The sequence below is a fragment of the Macaca nemestrina genome, chromosome 2, assembly GCF_043159975.1.
Source record: "Macaca nemestrina isolate mMacNem1 chromosome 2, mMacNem.hap1, whole genome shotgun sequence".
Taxonomy (NCBI): domain Eukaryota; kingdom Metazoa; phylum Chordata; class Mammalia; order Primates; family Cercopithecidae; genus Macaca; species Macaca nemestrina.
In genome coordinates, this window is record NC_092126.1 from 21185199 (window position 1) to 21210383 (window position 25185).

The 25185-nt window shown below is 36.3% G+C and overlaps 2 long non-coding RNA genes across 5 annotated transcripts in view; one reads left to right on the top strand and one right to left on the bottom strand.

Annotated features, from left to right (window-relative positions):
• Window positions 1-25185, top strand: part of LOC139361852 (uncharacterized) — a 324906-nt gene that overhangs the window by 113572 nt on the left and 186149 nt on the right. The window lies entirely within an intron of this gene.
• LOC139361853 (uncharacterized) overlaps window positions 941-25185 on the bottom strand; it is a 61980-nt gene continuing 37735 nt past the window's right edge. The window contains exon 4 of the long non-coding RNA XR_011619616.1: window positions 941-2164. This is a non-coding gene — a long non-coding RNA (uncharacterized lncRNA). The remainder of the gene's footprint in view (window positions 2165-25185) is intronic.

Below are 25185 nucleotides of genomic sequence, written 5' to 3' on the forward strand. Positions count from 1 at the left end.
ATATTCGCCCTGTGTGCTGTCATTTCGAATAACAGGACTTTGAAGAAAGATAAATTTGTGTTCAAATCTAACCACTCTCTTACTAACCAAATAACATTTGGAGCTGGTATTAGAGCCTCAATTTCTATGCTAATGTATCATTTTCAGGGTTGCTATGCTGACTAATTAAGATAATTTGAGTAAAGCCCCTAACACAATGCCTTGCCCTCAGTAGGTTTAAACAAATTTTAGCTCATTTCTGCCACCGTAATGTTGCTACCTGTTGTGGTCCACTTTATGTGTCCAGTTGACTGGGCTAAGGAACGCCCAGATAACTGGTACACTATTATCTGTGGGTATGATTGTTAGAGGGTTTCAGGAAGAGATTAGCATTTTAACTGGAGAACTGAGTAAAGCAGATTGCCCTCCCCAATGTCAGTGGGTATCATCTAATACTTTGAGGATCAGAATAGAGGAAAAAGGTAGAAAAAGGGTGAATTTGCTCTCTCTGCTTGAGCTAAGACATCCATCTTCTCTTGCCCTTGGACCTTGGTGCTCTTGGTTTCTTGGACTCAGACCGGGACTTACCCTCTTGGCCTCCTAATTCTCAGGCCTTTGGACTTTGATTGAATTATACCATCTGGTTTTTGTTTTTTTTGTTCATCTGGCTTGCAGATGGCAGATTGTGAGACATCTTGGCCTCCATAATCTCATGAGCAAATTTCTGTAATAAATCTCCTTTAATATAAACCTATATGTGTCTTATTAGTCTACCTGCTTCCTGTTCATATTTATTAAAATATAATTGAGGTACCATAAACTGCACATATTTAAAGTGTACAACTTGATGAGTTTTAACATATATATGCATTTATGAAAACTAACTGCTTCTACAAGTCACAAGTTTTCAATCTAAAATGTTTCTACAGGTTATGATAAGCTAAATCTTTCTACCCTAACTTTCATTATAATCTGCTTAAATGACACCCAGAGTCTAGAGGATGAGATTTAAACTTTTGAGCTGGGCGTTTATTTTGTTTCAACATAAAGTCCTTAACATTCCTCTCCAGTTTTATTTCCTTTAGGCTCTTGGTTGTAGAATTGGGCCTGTTCTTCTTCAGGCATGCCTTGTAGCAGGGTCATATTCTTCTCTTTAGAATAGTGCACTGCTCCCTGTTCACCTCATCTATTAAAATCTTACCTTTCCTTCAAACATCAGATGAAATCTCACATTATTTATGAAGCAGTCTCATCAGTGTCAACTTTCTTTCCTTTGATTCTCTTGACTACTTTGTACCATTGCTGTTGTGTTTGCTACATGAATGAGAGGGTGCATGACAAGCTCCTATTTCAGTAACTGATACAGAGTGGGAATTCAATAAATGTTATTTTAATGTAATTAGTAGTGAGTAGCTTGACTGCCTACATTCATTCATTCATTCAATAAACATTAACACTTTAACAGGATATATACTACATAAACTTTGGTGGTAGGGGTACAGGTTTAAAAGAAATAGTCTCTCTCCATATTCTACGGGGGAAAATAGTGAGCAAGAGATAATCACACCTCATTGTGATGCGTATGATAAAGATGACATGAGTCTCATAGGAAAACTTCTATGGATTCAGCTCCAGTTACTCATTGCCATGTGGGAACTCCTTGGATTAGCTCCAGCTACTCATTGCCATGTAGGAAGGTATTCCAAGTGCTGTCAGACCAGATTTTTCAAGCAAAACTCGAAATCCATATTTTCGAACATACTTTCATTCTGCAGTGTGGGCTTAAGTTTCTTAAACATGATTTTGGCTAAACCAAATGATTTTGAGGGGTCGGGCCAGCCTGCAGGGCATCAGTTCATGAATCTTTCATGCAATGGAATTCCACACTTACTTATGAGATGGAAGGGGCCTACTGTGCACAAGGAAGCACACCATCACTGGGGGGGTGGGTATGCTGGGTGTGGATATAGTCTGGGACATTACTTTCTGGTCAACTTGCCTTTTTCCTCTTCTGCTGTCTTTCTCCTCTAGTGTTGCAGTATCTCAGAGTCCCATTATGAGTTTCCACAGTGCATGCCATGCCCCGCACATGTCCCAAACTGAGGCCAGTTGTCAGATGTCATTTAGTACCAGGCTTGCATAGTATTTCTTATCTCCATAGTAGAGAAATAGTTCTAAAATGTGTCTATTAAAGAGGAGAAACAAAAGACAGGTCAAGAATACACTCAATTTCAAAAAAGTAGTAGAGACCGTATTATTTTATAAAAGTGAAAAAAACATTCTTAAGTATTTAATATGTAGCCATGAGGTCCTAGTCACTTATTTACAGCTCCTACCCTGGCCCCTTATATTAATCTCCTGTTGAAGATAGCAGAAACTACATTAGCGTTTTACAGAGGAAGTGATTTAATACAGGAAATTTGATGTTGACAAAATCATTGTTGATCAGAAGGCTAGGTCTTCAGGATTGATTCCCAGCAAACAGTACAAAGGTGGACAGCCATAGCGGGCTGACTGTATTTTGCTGTACCCAAGAGGTGCATGGTGTGGCCACCATCATGTAGTCCTCATTGTAATCTGAGCATCGGGAAGCTGTTGCCAGACTGCTGTAGTTATATACTGTCTTAGCTGGAATCCAGGGGGAGGGTGGCTGCTACCAGGTTGGAGCCAAGCCATGCCTATTAGATCTATACCAGTAAAATAAAACACCTTGCACTCCCTTGTCCCTTTGTAGTAAAGACATTCATGAATTCAGATAAAATGGGTGCATCTTGTCAGTGAAACTTTAATAATATTTGGAAAGCTCAACCTTAAGATATTGTGGAAAAGGTAGCTTTTAATTTATTTTCTAATTTTTTTAAATTTCTATTTTTATTTTAGACTCAGTGGGCACATATGCAGGTTTGTTACATGGGTATATTGCATGATGCTGAGGTTTGGGCTTCTACTGATCCTGTCACTCAGATAGTGAATATAGTACCTGATAGGAAGTTTTTAAGCCCTTGCCCTCTCCCTCCATCCCTCCTTTTGGAGTCCCTAGCGTCTATTATTACTGTCTTTATGTTAAGATTTAACTCCCACTTATAAGTGAGAACATGCAATATTTGGTTTTCTGTTTCTGTGTTAATTTGCTTAGGATAATGGCCTCCATTTGCATTCATGTTACTGCAAAGGACATGATTTCTTTCTTTTTTATGGCTGTGTGGTATTCCATGGTGTACAAGTACCACATTTTCTTTATCTAATCCATTGTTAATGGGCACCTAGGTTGACTCCATGTCTTTGCTGCTCTAAATCGTCCTGTGATGAACATACAAGTGCATGTGTCTTTTTGGTAGAATGATTTATTTTCCTTTGGTTACATACCCAGTAATGAGATGACTGGATCATATGATAGTTCTATTTTCAGTTGTTTGAGAACTCTCCAAACTTCTTTCTACAGGGACTGAGCTAATTTGCATTCCCACCAACAGTATATAAACATTCCCTTTCCTCTACGATGTCGCCAACATCTGTTATTTTTTGACTTTCTAATAGTTGCCATTCCAACTGGTGTGAGATGGTATCCCACTGTGGTTTAATTTGCATTTCTCTGATGATTAGTGATGTCGAGCATTTTCCCATGTTTGTGAACAACTTGTGTGTCTTCTTTTGAGAAGTGTCCATTCATGTCCTTTGCCCACTTTTTAATGAGGTTATTTTTATTTATTTATTTATTTATTTGCTTATTGATTTAGTTACTTACAGATTCTGAGTATTAGACCTTTGTCAGATGTGAGTTTGAGAATATTTTCTCCCATTCCATAGGTTGTCTGTTTATTCAGTTGATAGTTTCTTTTGTTGTGCAGGAGCTCTTTTGTTTAATTAGGTCCTACTTGTTAATTTTCATTTTTTGTTGTGATTGCTTTTGAGCACTTGCACATGAATTCTTTGCAAAAGCCAATACCCAGAAAGGTATTTCCTAGGTGTTCTAGATTTTTTTTAATAGCTGGAGGTCTTACATGTAAGTCTTTAATCCATCTTGAGTTCATTTTTTTTGTATATGGTAATAAGTGAGGTCCAGTTTCATTCTTCTGCATATGGTTAGCCAGTTTTCCTGCATCATTTATTGAATAGGGAGTCCATTCCCTATTTCTTATTTTTGTTAACTTTGTTGAAGATCAGTTGGTTGCAGGTATATGTGCTGCTTTATTTCTGTTTTCTGTATTATGTTCCACTGGTCTATGTGTCTATTTCTATACTAGTATCATACCGTTTTGGTTACTGTAGCCTTGTAGTATAGTTTGAATTCTGGTAATATGATAATTCTGGCTTTATTCTTTTTGTTTAGGGTTGCTTTGGCTATTCAGGTTCTGTTTTGTTTCCATATTAATTTTGGAGTAGGTTTTTCCTATTCCATGAAAAGTGATGTTGCTGATAAGATAGAAGAGTATTGAATTTGTAGATTGCTTTGGGTAGTATAGACATTTTAATGATGGTTGGTTCTTCCCACCCATGAGCACAGAATATTCTTCCATTTGTTTGTGTCATCTGTGATTTCTTTAGGCAGTGTTTTGTAGTTCTCCTGGTAGAGATCTTTCCCCTCCTTGATTAGATGTGTTCCTAGGTATTTTATTTTATTTTCTGTGACTATTGTAGTGTTATTACATTCTTGATTTGTCTCTCAACTTGAAAGTTATTGTTGTATAGAAATGCTACTGATTTATGTTTGTTGATTTTATATCCTGAAACTTTCCCGAAGTCATTTATCAGATCTTGGAGCTGTTTGGCAAAGTCTTTAGTGTCTTTTAGGTATAGCATCATATTATTGCTGAAAAGAGATAAATTGACTTATTTTTTTTTCCTATTTGTATACCTTTCTCTTGTCTGACTGCTCTGCTAGGACTTCTAGTACTATGTTTAATAGGAATGGCGGGAGTGGGCATCCTTGTCTTGTTCTAGTACTTAAAGGGAATGCTTTCAGCTTTTGCTTATTCAGTATGATGTTGGCTGTGGAGTTGTCATAGATAGCTCTTATTATTTTGAGGTATGTTTCTTCACTGCCTAGTTTGTTGAGGGTTTTTGTCATGAAGGGGAGTTCAATTTTACCAAAAGGTTTTTCTTCATCTATTCAGATAACAATATGTTTTTTGTTTAAATTCTGTTATGTGGTGAATCACATTAATTGATTTGTGTATATTGAACCAAACTTGTACCCCAGGAATAAAGCCCACCTGATCATGGTGAATTAACTTTTTGATGTGCCGGTGGATTCAATTTGCTAGTATTTTATTAAAGTTTTTGTATCTATGTTAATCAGGGATATTGACCCATAGTTTTCTTTTCTTCATTGTATCTCTCTCTGATTTTGGTATCAGGATAATACTTGTTTTGTAGAATGAGTTCGGAAGGAATCCCTTCTCCTCAATGTTTTGAAATAGTCTTAGAAGGATTGGTACCAACTCTTGTTTGTATGTCTGGTAGAATTCAGCTGTGAATTCATCTAATCAGGGGCTTTTTTGGTTGATAGGTTTTTAAATGACTGATTCAATGTTGAAACTCATTTCTGGGCAGTTCAGGGTTTCAATTTCTTCCTGATTCAATCTTGGAAGGTTATGTGTTTCCAGGAATTATCAATTTGTGTGAAGGGGTTTGTAGTAGTCTGTGAGGATCTTTTATATTTCTGTGGGATCAGTTACAACGTCATCTTTGCCATTTTTGATTGTGTTTATTTGGATATTATTTCTCTCTTTTTTTCTTTGTTAATCTAGTTAACAATCTATCATTCTTGTTTAACCTTTAAGAAAACCAATGTTTTGTTTCATTAATCCTTAGTATGGTTTTTTGGGGTCTTAATTCCTTTTAGTTCTGCTGTGAAACAAATCCACAACCCTACAGTGAACTCATTTTTCAAAAAGGTGCCAAGAACATATGCTGGGGAAAGACAGTCTCTTCAATAAGCGGTGCTGGGAAAACTGGGTATCCATATGCAGAAGAATGAAACTAGACCCCTATCTATCACCATATACAAAAGTCAAATCAAAATGATTAAAACTTAAATCTAAGACCTCAATCGATGAAACTGTACAAGAAAACACTGAGGAGAATCTCCAGGACATAGATCTGGGCAAACATTTCTTGAACAATACCTCACAAGCACAGGCAACCAAAACAAAAATGGACAGATAGGATCACATCAAGTTAAAAAGCTGTACAGCAAAGGATACAATCAATACGGTGAAGAGACAATCCACAGAATTAGATAAAATATTTTTAAACTACCCATCTGACAAGGGATTAAAAACCAGAATATATTAAAAGCTCAAACAACTATCAGAAAAAAATCTAATAATCTGATCAAAAAATGGACAAAATATTTGAATAAGTATATTTTTACAAGACATACAAATGGCAAATGGCATATGAAAAGGTGCTCAACATCATTGATCATCAGAGAAATGCAAGTAAAAACTACAGTGAGATATTATCTCACCCCAGTTAAAATGGCTTATATCCAAAAGGCAGGTAATAATAAATGCTGGTGAGGATGTAAAGAAAAGGAGACCATTGTACACTGTTGGTGGAGATGTAAACTAGTACAGTCACTATGGAGAACAGTCAGATGTTCCTCAATAAACTAAAAATTGAACTACTGTGTAATTCAGCCATCCCACTTCTGGGTTTATGCCCAAAAGAAAGGAAATTAGTATATCAAAGAGGTATCTGCACTCTATGTTTGTTGCAGCACTGTTTACAATAGCTAAGATTTGAAAGCAATCTAAGTGTCCATCAAGAGATAAATGAGTAGAGAAAATGTGGTACATATACACAATGGAGTACTATTCAGCCATAAAAACAGTGAGACTCAGTCATTTGCAACAGCATGGATTGAACTGAAGATGATTATGTTCAGTGAAATAAGCTAGGCACTGTAAGACAAACATCACATGTTCTCACTTATTTGTGGGATCTAAAAACCAAAACAAACTCATAGACACAGAGAGTAAAAGGATGGTTACCAGAGGCTGGGAAGGGTAGTGGGGAGCTTGGGGTTGGGGAGGTGAAATAATCCCATGGAATTAACACATTTTCCATGATGTGCTTATTTCAAAATACATACCTGTATCAAAACATCTCATGTACCCCACAAATATATACACCTACTATGTACCCTCAAACATTAAAAATAAAATTTATAAAAGGTACACAGGTACAGTTATGTGGAATGAATAAGTCTATATATCTAATGTACTGCATGGAAACTATAATGAATAATACTGTATACTGAGAATTTGCAAAGATAATAGAGTTTTAATGGTCATACTACACATATACACAAGGTAACTGTATGAGGTAATAGATATGTTAATTTGTTTCACTGCAGTAATCATTTCACTACAGATATAGATAACAAAACATGTTGTTTACCTTAAATATGTACAGTACAATACAATCCTAAAACTATTAAATTCATAGAAAAAAAACATAGGCATAAATCTCTTCATCCTTGCATAAGGCAAAGAGTCATTAGATATGATACCAGAAACACAAAGGACAAAAAAAAGTAAAGTAATTGGAATTCACAATTAAAAATGTTTGTACTTCAAAGAACATCATTAAGAAAGTGAAAAGATAATTTACAAAATGGGGGAAAATATTTGCAAACAATATATTTGATAAGACAACTGTATCAAGAATGTTTAAAGAATTCTTACAAGTCAATAATAAAAAGACAAATAACCAAACTAAAAACTGAGCAAAACATTTAAATAGACATTCCTCTAAAGATCTTGTCCAATAAGCACATGAAGAGATGCTCAACATCATTAGCCATCAGGGAAATGCAAATCAAAGCTACATTGAAGTACCATGTCATATCCACTAGGATGGCTTAAATGAAAAAGACAGTAACAAGCGTTGGTGAGGATGTAGGGAAATCAGAGCCCTCATAAACTGCTGATGGGAATGTAAAATTATGCAACCCCTTTGGAAAACATCCTCACAGTTTTTCAAAAGGTTAAACATGGAGTAGTCATTATTGAAACTCAATAATTTCGCTCGTAGGTATATATCCAAGAAAATAAAAGCATATGTCCATACAAAAACTTGTATACAAATGTTCACAGCTGCATTATTTAAAATAGCCAAAAGTAGAAATAATGCAAATGTCCATCAACTGATGAATGGATGACTAAAATGTAATATAATCATACCACGGAATATTATTTGGTCATAAAAAGTACTGATACATAAAACATAATGAATACAGTTGAAAACATTGTATTAAGTGGAAGAAGTCCCAAAAAACAATATACTATATAATTCCATTTGTATGAAATGTCCAGACTAGGCAAATCTATAGAGACAGAAAGTATGTTACATTGCCAGAGGCTGAGTATAGAAAGAATTGAAGGAAATGGGCATGGGGCTTCATTTTGGGATGATGAAAATGCACTAAAATTGATTGTAGTGATGACTGTGCAACTTTGTCAATATACTAAAACCATTGGATTGTACACTTTAAATGAGTGATTTGTATGGTATATGAATTAAATCTTAATAAAGTTGTTTAAGAAAACAGACCTGGGTTGGATTTGTATACCTCTTACTGTATAACCTTGGATTTTGCCTTTCTGAGCCTCAGTTTTCTTATCAATAAAATGAGGAGAATCAAAGTAAAGAGTTTTGAGGATTAGATTAAAGGTCTTATATAAAGCACACAGTCAAGTCAGTACCTAGCATGTAATATGTATTTGATAAATGTTAGCTGTTGTCATTATTAATGTCAATAAATATTTATCTATATTAGCTTTTTAAATGGTATAGTATTCATTAGAAGTATATTTCTCAACTTATTTAGCCAATAGTATAGAGGTTTTTTTTCCTCCTACAAATAAAAATGTGTTGAAAATCACCTAGAATACTGCATGGAAACCAGTAGTTACATAATGCATATTATGTATAAATGAATAAATGTATACATTATTAATTAATTATGAAAAGTAATGTATAATGAATAAATATTTGTGGGCTCCTTTCAATAGTTGGCTATAATGAATATTCAGAAGTAGAACATGTGATTATTTACAGGTTTATTTATATTAATTGAATGGCTGCCACAGAAAGATATTTCCAATTTCCATTTCCTCTAGCTGACTAGGAGCCTGTCTGCTTCCCTGCATAGAAGGTAAATTTTCCTTATTCTAACGGAAACATACATGTTAATTGAAATAACCATGACACATTATTAAAGCTAATAATTTAAATACCTTCTCTTTGCCTTTCATTACATTATTTTACTATTGTCTAAAACAACCAGCAGGATTTTCAATCCACTGCAGTTTGCTGGAGCTTTACAGGACTCAGGGGAAATTACTTATGCTTTCAGATATCTACCTTCTCCAGAGCCACAAGGTCTCCACTGAGTGAAATTCAGGCTTTGGTGGCTTTCAATAACACAAAACCAAACTTGTAAAAAAGGCTAACAAGTGCTGGCATCTGGAGGAGGTCTGTTCATGTAGTTGCAAGTAAAATCATTAGTCAACTTTGTCTTTTTAGGTTATAGTGAGAACCTATTATTATCTAAGTTCACAAAAACCTGTATGCTTCTCCTGTTTTTACCAGCTGGGAATATGAATAGAGGTATTTCACTGAAGTTCTAAATGTTGGCGTTATTGTAATTATGGTGGTGATGTGAGAGTAGGGGTGCTAGCTAATCTGGGCTGCTGAGACTGTTTATTTGATGAAATTATCTTGATTTACTATAAGGGTGAATCATGCAGCAGTTGGCAAGGGACAAATCTTAAGAGAATTCCCATAACAACAAAAAATATAAAATGAGTGCCTCTGATATACAAAGAGTCATATAAATGCACAAATTATCTTCAGAGGTACTTTTGGTTTCTAGAGGAGTGTTCCCTCTTTTAGGGATTATGCAAAGATAGACAGACCTTTGTAGGAACAATGAAAGAGAAGTTAGACAAATGGGAGAGGTAGATGACACCATTTCAAATAAGAAACACAGCAAAATTAAAACTTTTTTTTGTTGTTGTTGTCTATGAGCTATAAGAGTAACTATAAGGTGTGGGCAAAGAAACAAAAAGGTGAGAGAAAGGAATAAGGAGGTAAGGAAGCTTGACAAGAACAGTTGTGCCTTCCTAAGAAGAGCACTGTGCATAAAATCTCTCTCAAAATACTGACAGAAATGATTTTATTTGATTAATAGAAAAACACCATAGAAGGCTACTGGCAAACCAGTAACAGGATAATTGTGCCCTTGAAGAAAAGGCAGCGTGGATGGGTAGACAGAATAAGCATGGGGAAACTAGTATTCAATAAGGGACAAAAAGAGGGCTTACCTACAGAGATATCCTTGGCCATATATTTGCTTTCCTTTTTTGTGGAAGATTATGTTTGTTTTTTAAATGAGAGTGGCATTTAATAATGGAAGTACTTAGAGTACAGAAGAGAATGGCAGGAAATCTAATTGCCTTTATGTATACTTTGACATGCATTTTAAAATTAAACATTAGAGGGTCATATCAGGGCATTATGAGGTAGAAAGCATATGTGAAGGTCTCAGATTCTTGAGGGCTTCCAGAATAAGGAAATTAGAAGAAGGAAACTTTCCTTGGGATCTTGGAGCGTCTTTAGGAGCCTTTATTAGAAGGAAATAGAGAAGAGTCTTCCATATGATGGGATTGTTGTGTAGGCTGTTACTCCCATTTCTAGGATGCCATGGGTTATGGGACACACTATGAATTTAATAACTTCCTTTGAAGGGTAGGTGGGGAGGGACCCCTAAAAGAAATGTTTATATTAATCAATGTAATACCTGTCCAAATTTAGGAAACATTAAATAAATTTTGAGGAAAAAGAAACGTACATCTTAGAATTTAATTGTATTACCTAAGATAGGTTAGGTTATGTGGTCATAGCAGACAACACCCTCAAAATAGGATTGGCTTAAGACAAATAAGCAAATGACAAAGGGGTTTCATTTACACACAGGTCACATTCGCTTTGCAAGTTAGTGGCACTTTGCTTTCCATCACTTTACCCAGAGATCCAGGCTAATGGAGACTTCATTATCCAGACCTTCCTGGTCATGTCAGCAGTGGCCATTAAAGACAGAATGGGCACATGCTACTTCCATTCTTATTTCTTTGGCCAAGGTAAGTTACATTGCCATGTTGCCTAACTTTAAGAGACATAGAAGTTTCTTTTACGATTTTGTGCTTTTTGTGTCCTCTCTAAAAAATCTTTGCCTTCCTCAGATTACATAAATTTTCACCTATTTTCTTCTAGAAATTTTACATTTTTACTTTTATGTTCAAAATTGTGATCTATTTCAAGTTAATTTTTGTATATCATGTGAAATAGAGTTTGAAGTTTATTTTTCACAGTTGTTCCAGTTTCATACGTGTTGAAAAGGCACACCTTTATTGAATTATCTTGAAAATAAATTGACTATATGCGCACACACACACACGTGTTTATTTCCAGATTTTATCTGGAATTTAAAAATTCCATTCTTTTTCACTGATTTATATATGTATTATTATGCCAATACATATATATATATAATACATAATACACGGTTAATTGCTGAAACTTGAAGTTTTGAAATCAGCTACTGTAAGCCTTCAACTTTGTTCTTTTACAAAATTGTTTTGCAGGAAATACTGAGCTTAATGACTTCTGAGATTATTTCCATTGCTAATGTCAAAACAATTAATTGCCATAAACACAAAATTTGAGTTGAACATACTATCTAAATTTGTTAAAATAACCTCTTTTAGAAGTGGAATTGTAAAGAGAAAAATGTCATGTTTTATAGGAAAGATATAAAACAAAGCTACACAAGGCTATATATATATATATGTATATATATGTCTGAAGTAAGAACAAGCTTATGTGTTTTGATAACAAGTTTAAATGATATAAATTTAACTGAAAGGAAAATACTTGGATTGCATAAAAGCAGATATTTATATGGCATTTATAAGGGACCTATAAGGGTAAATGGTAATACCAATAGGTTAAAAATGAAAGTGTGAAAAATTATATTAAGAAATATCAATTAAAGCAAGGCTTGCAATTTTGTTAGAAAATGATGTATGTAAGTTGAGGTTGTATTAAATGAAACTGATTAAATTATACACAGTGCTGAAATGAATAAAGCAAACAAAATAGGAGCTGAACCACTTGAAATTAAAAACTCCTTCCTAAACAATTTTTGCACCGAAGAGACCGTTACAATATGTAGAAAATGTCAATAAGTAAAACTATATATCAAAACTATTGCACTCAATCAAATGTGTACTGAGAAGAAAATTCAGGACTATAATCACATATATTACCTAATAAGAGAATATAAAGTAAATAATGTCAAATTTTAAAGTTGAATAAATATAAGCCTAAAGAATAAAAAGAGAAATAGAGACAAATAATAACAGTAATAACAGTAATTATAAGCCAACCAGGAACCCACATCCATGCTCAGTATTTGGGTCACTGTGGGCTTCTAGTTTTCATCACACATCTTTCTTCAAAGAGTCTACAGACGTGCAGTTTAGGTGCCATTGTTGAGTTGTATGAAACAAATTAGATCATTCCATGGACTCTAGCAACTCAGGTATCACCATTAACACAGTTACATTATAGGCAATGTTCCATAAACAGGTATAATATACAATATTGAATATATATATACACACAGAAATTTCATATTAAAATAGACTAAAGTAATAAAAATAATAATTTGAAATTAAAAGACTGGATTTGAGTTTGTTAACAAATAGCTGGTAAGCCTTTGTAGGTCATTTAGTCTAAGATTATGTTTCCTTATATTCCAAATAAAGATAAAATGTGAATATTTACCCATTAATTATGAGAATTAAAAAAAATGTGTGTGTGAAAGCACTGGTTAAGTCATAAAGACCTATACTACTGTAAGGTATTAATAAACATGGCACTGTGTACCTACTTCATTTAAGGCACTCAGGTAGCGTCTTAGTCTTGTAATATTTGGGGATATTGATTTCCTTTTGAAACGGAGACAGAATAATTTCATGTGCTGTATCCATGCTTTGGAGAATAGTAGCTAGTGCATAAGTGGTTTGCAGAGACAAACTTGCTTGATGCATCTTTTGCATCTTTTTTGTGTCTTTTAAATGTCAACAGGCATTTACTTCTTTTTCGTCTCTCTTTTACTTTGTTACTCAGCGATGTGACTGAATGATATCCTGAGGATAAGTGTTAAATTTCAGTGGGCTGAAATTATCATATCCGTTTTGGGACATACACAAATATGTGTTCATTCAATCATTTTATTTCTTTGTCAATATAGAGAACGCAATCACAGGATACACAGTAACAGATGTGAGCATAATGAATGAGATGCACACATTCTCTCAGCCCAGTATTGACAAATGGGATGTTTAATGTAAATCATTCATTTGATTGCATACCCTAAAGTATTCTGTCACTCTTCTGAGAATTAATAGGTTGTAGTGTAACAGCAACATTTTCAGTGCCCTTCCCTTGTTCATGCCTCTCCCAGCTTCCTTCCCTCTCCTTCCTCAAAACACAAGAAACTTCTAGGTCATCTCTTGCTTAAACAAGTCTGTTTGGCTCATCCAAGGACATTTCTGTATCTCTGACCCCTAAGTGTGCTGTTATTTTGTGGTGGTCTTGGATAATAAAGTTTAGACAGTTAAGGTAGCTACAGTGGCTTAAGCTCTAAAGTCAAATTTATATTAGGCTAGGCAATGAAAAGCAGGACCATAAAGGGCCTAAGATAGATAAAGGACTCATTTTGAATTGGTATCCTTTCTACCTTGGTCTTTTAGAAGACTGTTATGCTCTCCCAGATAAACAACATAGATCATCAACCCTTCAGTGCTCAAGGGAATGCCCTTAGAATCCCAGCCATCCTTCTTTAATATCAATTTGCTCCTATTTAAACACCATCCTCCTCACTTCTTTCTGGATCTCTGATTCTCCTCTTGATTCTTGCCTCAGCTGCATGGCTTCTGCAATTAGACCACATCTTTTGATGTCTAAGTCTTGGATTCATCTAATTGTTTGACCATCCCTCTGGATTCCTGTTTCCAATTACCTCTAGTAGGAAATTTCTAAATTCCAACTACTTCCCCAGTATCTTAGACAGAACTTCCCTTAAAAATAACAAATGTAGAAAATATTTCTTGAGTATTTGATGCTTAGGTATCCTGGGAAGTTGAAACAGAATAAAAGAGAGAGAGAGATTTCAGAGAGTCCCAATACTCTTAGCAGGAATTCTGCAACTGGCTCCAGAGACTAAGACTGGTTACAAATTGACTGGTACGGATTTCTGCAGCACTTATCACAGAAAGCCACCCTGTAGCAGTGTTAATTCTTGATTTGCATGTATGAATCAAACATGGCCAGTGATTAGAGTATAAAGTTAGGACAAAATAATGTATGCAAATCATGTAAGTTGCTCATGGTAGGTAGGTGGTAGCCCTATAGTACCAACATTGATAGAGATCCACATTCTGTGGATCTATGAGCTAGTAAGGTGTTCTCCTTTGTCATGTATGCTTCTATTGGTAAACAATGCCCAAGTGTTTATAAAGGAAAACTTCCCCCCATCCCCCAAACAATAGAGATTTGAAGGAAGCTCCAGGCACAGCAAAATTTAAAAAAGGAAATAAAAGGGCAAATGCATATTTGCATTGTTCTGTAAGAGAACCTGGAGGAGGAAGAGATAGTTGCTCAGTTGGCTTGCAGAAGCTTTCTTCTTTCTCACTCCCTACCAAAAACCTGAAAGTAGATTGGTGTGCTATGCTGTACTCCAAGCCTGGTAAGGGTAGGAGCCATGTGGCCGTGTATGTCCCCTTGGTACCCTTGCCTTCATCAAAATGCCTGGCACATGGTACGTATTTAGTAACCAATATTGAATGAGCAAATCAATCAATGCTTATTGAATGAAACACTCTGGGAAATGAATTCATGTTGACGTGTTAATGAATAACAGGACAATAAAATGTGACTATTTTCCCAAGTGACCAAAGTGTTGAAGTTCCAAATAGTGAAATTTTAGACATCAGTGACGTGGTGAGAAAGGATTTTCCTAGTCTAGTAACTCTTTTTCTGTCTCCGAAATCATATAATATGGGAAACTCCAACTGTGATTCAGGATTGGACATATAATTTCCTGCCCTTCTTGACTTTTGCACAGTTTTTTCTCTGACCACCTCTACCTCCTGCCTCCTCTACTAATAGTGCTCTGTTTTAAGGCTCTGTAAAACTCTCTGCTTCAAATTCTAGACAGAGTTATGAGTTTTAGGAGATTCTTACCCATACCCACAACCCCAACAATCTTTTCTTCTCATGCAATATTCTTCCAGCTCTGGACAATACAGTTGGGCTGTGTGGCACCAAGAAAAGTAATTTATTGGACAGTCATTACTTTTATACTTGTCATGTGAGAATTTCTAAAAGGCCAATAATTATAAAGCCTTATGATTTGATTTATTTCTGCCTAAGTGCTGCCAATATGCTAAACACACAATTAAGAGAGGTGAAAACCAATTAAGATTTGCTTTGGAAAAGTGCCAGAATGCATTTACAAACAACAACAACAACAACAACAACAAAACATGTTGAAGCTGACTTGTACGATACCTCACCTGTGCATTTTGCTTTTAATGCATATTTTTTGGCTTGCTCCTTTGATTTTTTAACTGCAAGAATATAAACTTTATCCCTTAGGAAATACCAGTATCTTATTATTATAAGAACTCATTCATCTGCTGGAGTAAGAATCAAGGCAGACTAGTTCTGCAGGCTGCAAGGGATAAGATAAACACTGTGAGACTGATTGTAGTTTTCCATGCATGTGCTGTTTGCTTGCATAAACTAACCCGAATATGTGTTATTTCCTTAAATTTTCTGCACATGCCATTCCTTCTTCTTGGGGTGCCCTTCCCACAACCATCTCTGTGTATTGGGCTCCTATTCATCCTTGATGAGCCAAATCAACTGTCATATTCTCCTTGAAGCCACAGCCATGAGCCATTATCATTCCAACCAGATGTCCACTCTCTCCTCTCTGATCTGCAGAATTTTCTTATTTTTCTTAATAGCCTTATAAAACCAGTTTTGGGGTATTATTTACAAATACGCCATCTGTCTCTCACCAAGTATTAAGTTCTTTGAGAGTAGTATTATGTCTTATCTACATAGCTCCTTTTGAGCCTATACAAATGTTATTAGCATTCATAGCCTTGTACTCGGCATGAATTTCTTTGTTTCTTCATAATACATACTGTCACACTGATACAATCTTCAGAAGACATGCTTGATATCTGAAATATGGAGCATAAAAGAGAAAAGATGATGTTTGTAGTTTATAATATTGTTACAAACTGATCAAGAAAAATATTGGGCTGATTTGAAAAGAGTAGCAATAGCACACACTTATGTACCTCTGGCCATGTGCCAGGCTCTGTTCTAAGCACTTAGTGGGTATATTTTAGCCATCACAATTTAAGAAGAAACTGAAACACAGAAAGAATACATAACTTGTTGGAGAGTGCAAAGCTGATAGGTTGCAGAGATATGCTCCTGATAGCCCAGGCAGCTCCGGAGTCCCTGCTCTTAAACTCTACACAAGGCTACCAGGACAAAGAGAGCCCTCTCTTCTGTGTCTTATTCTGGTGCTTCTCCCCTTTGGAAATTCTCCATACGAAGAAGGCTTAATTTAAAAACCAATACTCCTTTCCAAGTTCTCATTCTCATCCCCTTCTTGGAAGAAAACTTACTTGAAAGAGGAAATCTGCCACTAAGTTAGACAGGTATCATTAATATATAGGGTTATTGAGTAAGGTTTTCTTTTTCTGATGAGATAAACAAATACAAAAGTTTCCATACTCTAGTACACAGATTCTGGAAGTCTGATTTCTGAACTAGTAGCATTCATGACACATGTGATCTTGTTAGAAATACAGATTACTGATTTTGTATGTGGTGAGAGATAGGAGTCCAGTTTTATCCTTTGGCATATGGCAACCCAATTTTCCCAGCACCAATTTTTGAAAAGTGTCCTTTACCCAGTGTGTGTTCCTGTCAGTTTTCTCAAAGGTCAATTGGCTGTAGATATGAGGCTTTATTCCTGGGTTCTCGATGTATTTTTGTCAGTAACATCCTGTTTTAGTTGCTATAGGCTTGTGGTATAATTTGAAATAAGGTAATGTCATGCCTCCAGCTTTGTTGTTTTGCTTAGGATTGCTTTGACTATGTGGGCTCACTTAAATGTAAGACCTGAAACTATTAAAATATGAGAAGAAAACCTAGGAAGTCTTCTGGACATTGGTGTAGGCAAAGAATTCATGACTAAGACCTCAGAAGCATGAGCAACAAAAACAAGAATAGACAAATGGGACTTAATTAAACTAAGAAGCTTCTGTAAAGCAAAAGAAATAATCAACAGAGTGAACAGACAAGTTGAAGGATGAGAGAAATATCTGCAAATTATGCATTTGACAAAAGACTGATATCCAGAATTTACAGAATTTACAGGGAACTCAAACAACTCACAACAACAACAACAACAACAGCAAACCCCACAAATAACCCCATTAAAAAGTGGGCAAAAAACATGATTAGACATTTTTCAAAAGGAAACATACAAATGACCAACAAGCATATTTAAAAAATACTCGCTATGACTAATCATCAGAGAAATGAAAATTAAACCAGAATGAGATATCGCCTTATACTAGCCCGAAAGGCTATTATTAAAAAGTCAAAAAATAGTAGATATTAGCAGAGATGAGAAGAAAAAGAAATGCTTATACACTGTTGGTGGGAATGTAAAATAGTAGAACCTCAATGGAAAACTGTACTGAAATTCACAGAGTAGTAAAAATAGAACTACCACTCTATCCAGCAATCTTACTACTGGGTATATACCCAAAGGGACAGAAAATACTATATAAAAAAGACACCTGGACTTGGATGTCTATTGCAGTAATATTCACAATAGCAAAGATGTGAAATCAACCTAAGTGCCATCAATGAATGACTGAAGAAAAAAATGTAGTACACACACACACACACACACACACACACACACACACAAATATTATTCAGCCATAAGAAGAATGAAATAATGTCTATTGCGGCAATATGGATGGAACTGGAGGCCATTATCTTAAGTGAAACAACTCAGAAACAGAAAGTCAAACACTGCAAGTTCTCACTTATAAGAGCTAAATAATATGTATATATGGACGTAGAGTGTGGAATAATAGACATTGGAGATTTAGGAGGATGGGAGAGGTGTAAGGGATGAGAAATCACTTAATAGGTACAACGTACATCACTCTGGTGATAGCTACACTGAAAACCGAGGCTTCACCATTATGCAGTGTATCCATGTATCAAAACTGCAGTGGTACTTTTAAAATTAATACAAAGAAAAAAAGAAATACAGGTTCTTGGGTCTTACCCCAGACCTACTGAATTAGAAACTGTCAGGGCAGAGCCTGTCAATCTGTGCTCTAACAAGCCCTCCAGATGATTTTGGTGCAGTTAAACTCTGAAAACCACTTTTCCAGTACACTGCTTCTTAAATGTGACTGCGCACTGAAGTCACCAGGTCTGTGGAAAATACGTTTGTGTTCCTCCCCAAGATTTTCATATTTAATTGATAGGGTGTGGTCTTGACATCAGAATTTTCAAAGGTTCCCCAGGTGATTCCAGTGTTGCATCCTGAATGAGAACCACTGTTCTGTCCTATTATTTAGGGCTTCTGGCTTATTGCAGTCCCTCAGTATACACCTTGTTAGCGAGTGGGGCAGCTCTGTCTTACTGGTGACTGTAACTGCAGAGACTAGAACAGTGCCTAGCATTTAGTAGAAGCTCAGTAAATAGTAGAATATGTGGATGTTACATAGTATGATCATGCTTCAAAAAGTCTATAAAATAATACATAATTTATCATGCCAATTTTACATTTTTCCAAGCATATGCAAAAACCTTGTCTCGAACCGACTCTGCCTCAGATACGCCATTCTTTCCTTGAGTCTTTGTGAAACAGTTGCCTCTACCTATGAGTTCTTTTCCCCCTTGCAAACATTTTGTGGCTAACTAACTTCTACTCAGTGTTCCAGTCTCAATATCTCAGCCTCCTCTGGAAAGCGGGCTGTGACCAAGAAAAGCTGCTTAGGAGATGTTCATGACTCAGACCTCAAAAACACAAGCAACAAAAACAAGAATAGACAAATGCGATTTAATTAAACTAAGAAGCTTCTGTAAAGCAAAATAAATAATCAACAGAGTATACAGATAAGTTGAAGAATGGGAGAAATACCTGCAAATTATGCATTTGAAAAGAGACTGATATCAAGAATATTTCTCATTGAACCCGTTGCTTATTCCCACTGCCTTTTAAATCACATGTATAGAAGTTTCCCGCTTACTTGGCTATTTGTCCTCATTGGCCCATGTCCTCTTTAATGGCAAATACTGCCTCTCCTCACTTGGAATCTCCAGCCACGGAGTCAGTTCTTGGCATGTGAGAGATGCTCAATGTACATTGTTCAAAAGAGGGAATTATTTCCTCCCACAGGATTGTCCTACATTAGACAGTCTCCTCCTCACCAGATCATGCCCCCTTTGAACAGGTAATCGAACAATCTGCTCTGTATTGGTATCCAGGTGGATACTGGCATTGATGAAAGGTGCTACTTTTAGAAGCTGACCCTTCTTGGGACCAGCATCCAAGCCCCAGAAAATGGGTTGGCTGAAGTTTTTTTTGGTTCTATCTGATTCTGCTTTTGTGCAGATGAGCTATTTGGAAGCTCCAGTCTCCATACCAAGTTGTTAAACCTGACCATCTGTTGGGGAGGATTTTATTTTAGATGAGAGCATCTGGGTCCCCATTTACATTTGCTGAGGTTAATAGACCTGACAACCTTTCTCTGTTCTCAGCAGGAAGCACATCCTGAAACCATCAGGAAGGAGGCAGCTGAACTTCTCACTGGTGGTTCTCACATGCATTCTCCCCACCTGAAAGCTTTTTTATATTCCCTCTTAATACTCTTATTTCTTAAAGTCATAGCTTTCTAGTCCATTAATGACACTCGACTGAGAAACTGTCTCAACCAGTATGAGGTTGTGGTAGGTTACAAGGCAGCGGAATAAAAGTGAATCACACTACCCTTAGGTCCAATACCAGGCACTGACACTTTGTAACAAGCTCAGTGACCTTGGAAAACAGAAAAAAAAAAAAAAAAAAAGACCTCTCTGAGGTTTAGTCTTCTTATCTCAAAATAATGAAGAATAAAATTATCGTGCAATTTTTGGTTAAAATTAAACATTTACTAAGGTGCCTAACAAAGTACTCAATGAGTAGTCATTATTATTTTTACCTTTCCACTGATTAGCACATCATGGTAAGACTTTCCCATACATTTAATTTGATTGTTATAACAACTCTGTGGCAGGCTGTATTTCCTGGGAGGCAGACACTGAGATGCTTTAGTGGGCAGAATATTCCAAAGTATTCTTGGGATCAACACTTGAAAAAGAGAGGGGAGGAAGCAAGATGGGCAAAGGAAGAAGTCAAACTATGCTGTAACCCAATAACAGCCTTGGTCTACTCTGTGGGAGCTCTGCAGCTGGAAGAGCCTGATGAGAAATTGTCCAGAGTTGGGTCAAGCCCAGGTTTTCATACCACTGCAGCTAGCAGTCATTGAGTGAGGCCACTCTGTGTCTGACAGACAAGTGGTCTGGGGTAAAAACACTACAGGGAGACACTGTTGAAGAGGCTGACAACTAAAGGTTGTCCACGGTTAGCCCTCCCAGGCAGCTGGGCAATGAGTCCTTCACTGAAGGGGGACCTGGTTGTTGGAGCCTATGCTAGGCCTGGAGTGTCTTTTCTAAATCGACGAGAAGGGTACCTACTTATTGTAAATGACATAGGTAGAGAGGTGTATGCATGGTTGTGTGTGGGAGTCAGGGAGTGTTGTGTAGGGAAAAGGTAGAAAGAGAAGAGAAATGAGAGGAGAGAGGAGAAAGAAGAGAATGGAACCCAACACTTTTTTTTCTTTTTTTTTTAATTGGAGGCATTTTAGTAGTAAAGGCAACTTGTTTTCAAAGTGCAACTTGCAAGGGAACTGGGAGATGTCAAAGTAAGAATTGCACTGGAAAAAGTTAAACAGGAAGACTGTTCAAGACTATCACAGTAGGGGTGAGAGAACCTGGAAGGGGAGATGTTGCAGGTATCAAACATGAGTTCACAATCATTTCTCACTGGAGGGTTTTCAGGAGCTGGGGTGGGAGAAATCACAGGACACAGGTGATTTCTAACTGGCTTCTACCCAGAGGAAAAGTAAACTTTCTGTGTCTTCATGACAGGAATTACTTTTACAACTTGGAGCAAGGAGCCCACTGAAGTTCGGCTCCTACTCTTCCACAGAAACTGGAAGATTGGAGAGCTATCTCCTCTGATATTTACATTTCAAAGAGATGGCTCCCAGGTCCTTGAGAAAGACATTTATTGGGTCTTAAAACTCTAAGGAGATTTCTAAGGAGATTTATTTCAAAGGAGTCAGAGGAAGAATTTACAATTACAAGTTTTGTAAAGTAAATGCTCTAAGAAAAAGGAGGTCAGGGGCCTATAGTCAGGAAAAAAACTGTCTAAAGTGTAGTCAAGCTGTGGGGAACATTAAGGCTGCCTTGGTCAGAGGTTTTCCTTTCGTTAAATGCTTTCAGAGAAGCTCAAGAGTCAAAGCTGAATGCCTAGTTTTGACAAGGGAGTCCAATTAAATATGCTCACGGCAAGCAGTTCTCTGGGAGATGGGTCTTTGCTGAACTGCCTTGAGATGGATAATCAGATGCTAGCCACTGAGAAATGTCCATGTGAGTCAAAGTCCAACCAGGAAAAAAAAGTATTTTAAACAAAATCTATTATGGTACCTTATTTTTGAAAACCTTATAAAGTAATATAAACTAATTGTAGAAATTTCGGAAAATATAGACATAATCACTGTTGATGTATATCTGTTTAGTTATCTAACATGTATGAGTAATCAGAATTATTCCACATATGATTAGTCTAGAAGTAATGCTAGGTCCTATTTATGGTAATAATTGAAGTTTCATAGACTTAGTCTCCTTGAATACTGGGGGCCGTTAGCACCTCCTCTTCTCTGCTTCTTCATAGTCTCAAAGATTTTGGGGGATCTTTGTTGGGAGGGGGATGCTGCAAGTGTCAAACATGAATTCACAAACAATTCTGACATATGTTTCCACTGCAGGCCTATAGCTGCTCTTCTTCCTGGAAAGAGGTTAGACTGGGCTTGTAAGATGGTTGTACCTCATTGGACCAACACTTAAATCTGCATCTCTTGCAGCTCAATTCTTGTAGGTACAGCTTGAAGTACATTATAGTGAAATAATTCTGCTTCTAAGCCTTTTTGCCAATCCTGTCCTGTTTGCCCTGAGATCTATTCCTTGCCCTTCTGCTGCTGAGCCCCCAGGTGATGTTTCCCAGAAACTAGAGAATGGGAAGAAGGGAGAAGCCAGGGCAATTCTGTGCCTTACTCTCTGCTGCAGGCTTCACCCCTTACATGAGGCAAGCCCACCATGGCTCCAGTTTCCCTGGGATGTCACAACACTGGGAACTGATGTTATCACTGCTCCCTTCTATCCTAAGGGTGGAAGTGGATTCCTGTTATCTTAATCCCTAATGGCCTCACAGTCTCTTGTTTTCATTGGCTGTTTTATCACCTGTGCCACCAATTCAATGAATTAGATTCTCTGTTTAAAATATTGAGTCATTTTTTTTTTTTTTCTGATTGGATTCTGACTGGCACAGACCTTCTCTGGATGGCGAAAATATAATCCAATATCACCTTTATTCTTCAGGCTAGGTCTTATTTTGTCTGGGAGCTCCCTCAGAGGAAATTTCTCTACTGTTTCAGCCTCTAAGAATAAAGGAGGTGACATGGTGTTAGCTGAATTCATATTTCCTTCACAGCTAGGTTTGCAGCAAAGACTTGAAGAAGGAAAAAGATGAGGTCATCCGTAATCCCTCAGAGGTTTCCTTCTCTTTGTCAGATAAAGAAGGGAAGACCAAAATTTGTTGAGTTACAGCAAGGCTTTAAGAAGCATTGAACTGCTAGCATTCTATTGCTTAAAGGGAACTACAAAGAAACAAATCTTATTACTTATAACATAAAAGCATTTGTTGTTTGATATGTCACGAATACCTAAGGCAACTGAGATATGCTTAAGTGAGCAAATAGTTTGAATTTTGTGTTTATGGATATACTATTATTACTTTTTTTCTAAGCAATTCTTCATTGCAATCCTATACTTACCTTTCTCCCTATAACATTATGAATATAGAGCTTAATTACTGGAAAGTGCAAGTAATTCTTACTGTGAAAGAGCTCTTACTATTTGTGAAGAACTGAGGAAAAATGATATTCAAAGAGGTTTATTTAAAGTGGTTACCATTTGGCTCTTTGTAAAGGGCTTGGATGGGCATAACCAATGATTACCTCTCTGACTCTCATTTTTCTAAACTTTCCTAGAGCATTCTGGCCTGCTTCTCAGAAACGTTCCATTTATATTCATTGTTTTGCCATAGGTCTTCCTCCCTTTAATCATTAGAAAAATCCCCCTTTACCCCTTTACTATAAAAAAGATTACTGCAGATTAATTACAATGCAATAGCTTAAGTTTAGCCATAAATGCTACATTTCAAATATAAGTGTGTCAATATTTTTTAGCAATGCACTTTAGAACTAATGGGTTTTATAAACATGGATAGCTGAGTCCTGGAACAGCTGACCACTCACTGTAGCAGTCAAGAGCCTTAAAATAAATTGCTATAACTATCTCTTGGGGCCTTACTGAGGTAACTGGAAACGTGAAGAGACTGGTGAGTAGAATTGCTTTTCTTTATTAGTGAGGTTTTTTTAAGGGCACATGTCATATTTTGCTATTTACTTTGTGTCTGGTTCCTTAGTGTAGTTCTTAAGCTGTGTTGAGTAGAATTTTAATAAAAGATAACAAATGATCATGGAGAAAAATTTTTAAAAATCGTAAATAAAGGAAAAAATAATATATTGTGAAGAATATTAAAGAATCTCATCATCTTGTTATGTAACAGCTTTTAATTCTTGCACATATATTATTTTTCCCTCCCCTATCCCACAAGGTATAACTGACAAGGTTTGAGCTACCACAAGACTCATATACTTGAGAAAATAGTTTAAGTTTTCATGTTAAGGAATGCATATACAACATTGGAATTAAAAGACTAATGCATATGTGACAACTCTTTATGTCTTTTAACACCACAATAGCAGATCCTCAACACCATCGCCAATTCACTGGACCAATGGTTGAGGAAATAATACAGGGGAAGACTGAATTTTGACTGTGTTTCTCATAACACAAACACAACTGGCCAAGTTCATGAAGACATTAAAATATAACTTCATACAAGTCACTTACCCTTTCTGATTTTTCATTTTATCTGATAAATGAGAGTAATAATAACTAACTTAAAGACTGATACATTTTAGTCCATCATGTACTAAAGCATCCATGAGACATTATTATAATCAGAGGATTAAATGAGATTCTATTCTATTCAAATCTGTTTGCACTCTGGTACCGCGCAGTAGCTGTATGATACATATTAACTCTTATTAATATGTATTAACTCATATTAACCAGTTGGTTAATCCTTCTCCTCAAAATAACCCCCAATAATCATTGGACATTAATTACATGTTACCATTTGGTTTTGGTAATAAACGGGTCAAGCCTTTGACAATATAGATGTTACGTTGTGCACAAATACACAGCTGACATCCTAACTTTGAAGGCTAGACCAACACTACCCTCCCAAGATCACTACTGTTCCAGCTAGGGAATACATGCAAAAAGAATACCCATAGAAAACTTTCACTCTTTATTGATTCAGCTCTAAATCTTCATCTAAGTCTTAACGTTGCTGATCAGAGCTTAATTATGGACAAAACTCAAAGGCCTCTGCTTGACACAAGGCCAGTACTGGAAGCTGTGTCCCCTATATTCTGGGGTATTTCTTTTGTTTTGTTTTATGGCCTAAGGCAAACAGAAGGAAGCTATGTGCATCTGCCACTGGTAGTTTTTCTCCAACTACATTACCTTACAGCTTCATGGGAAAGGGGA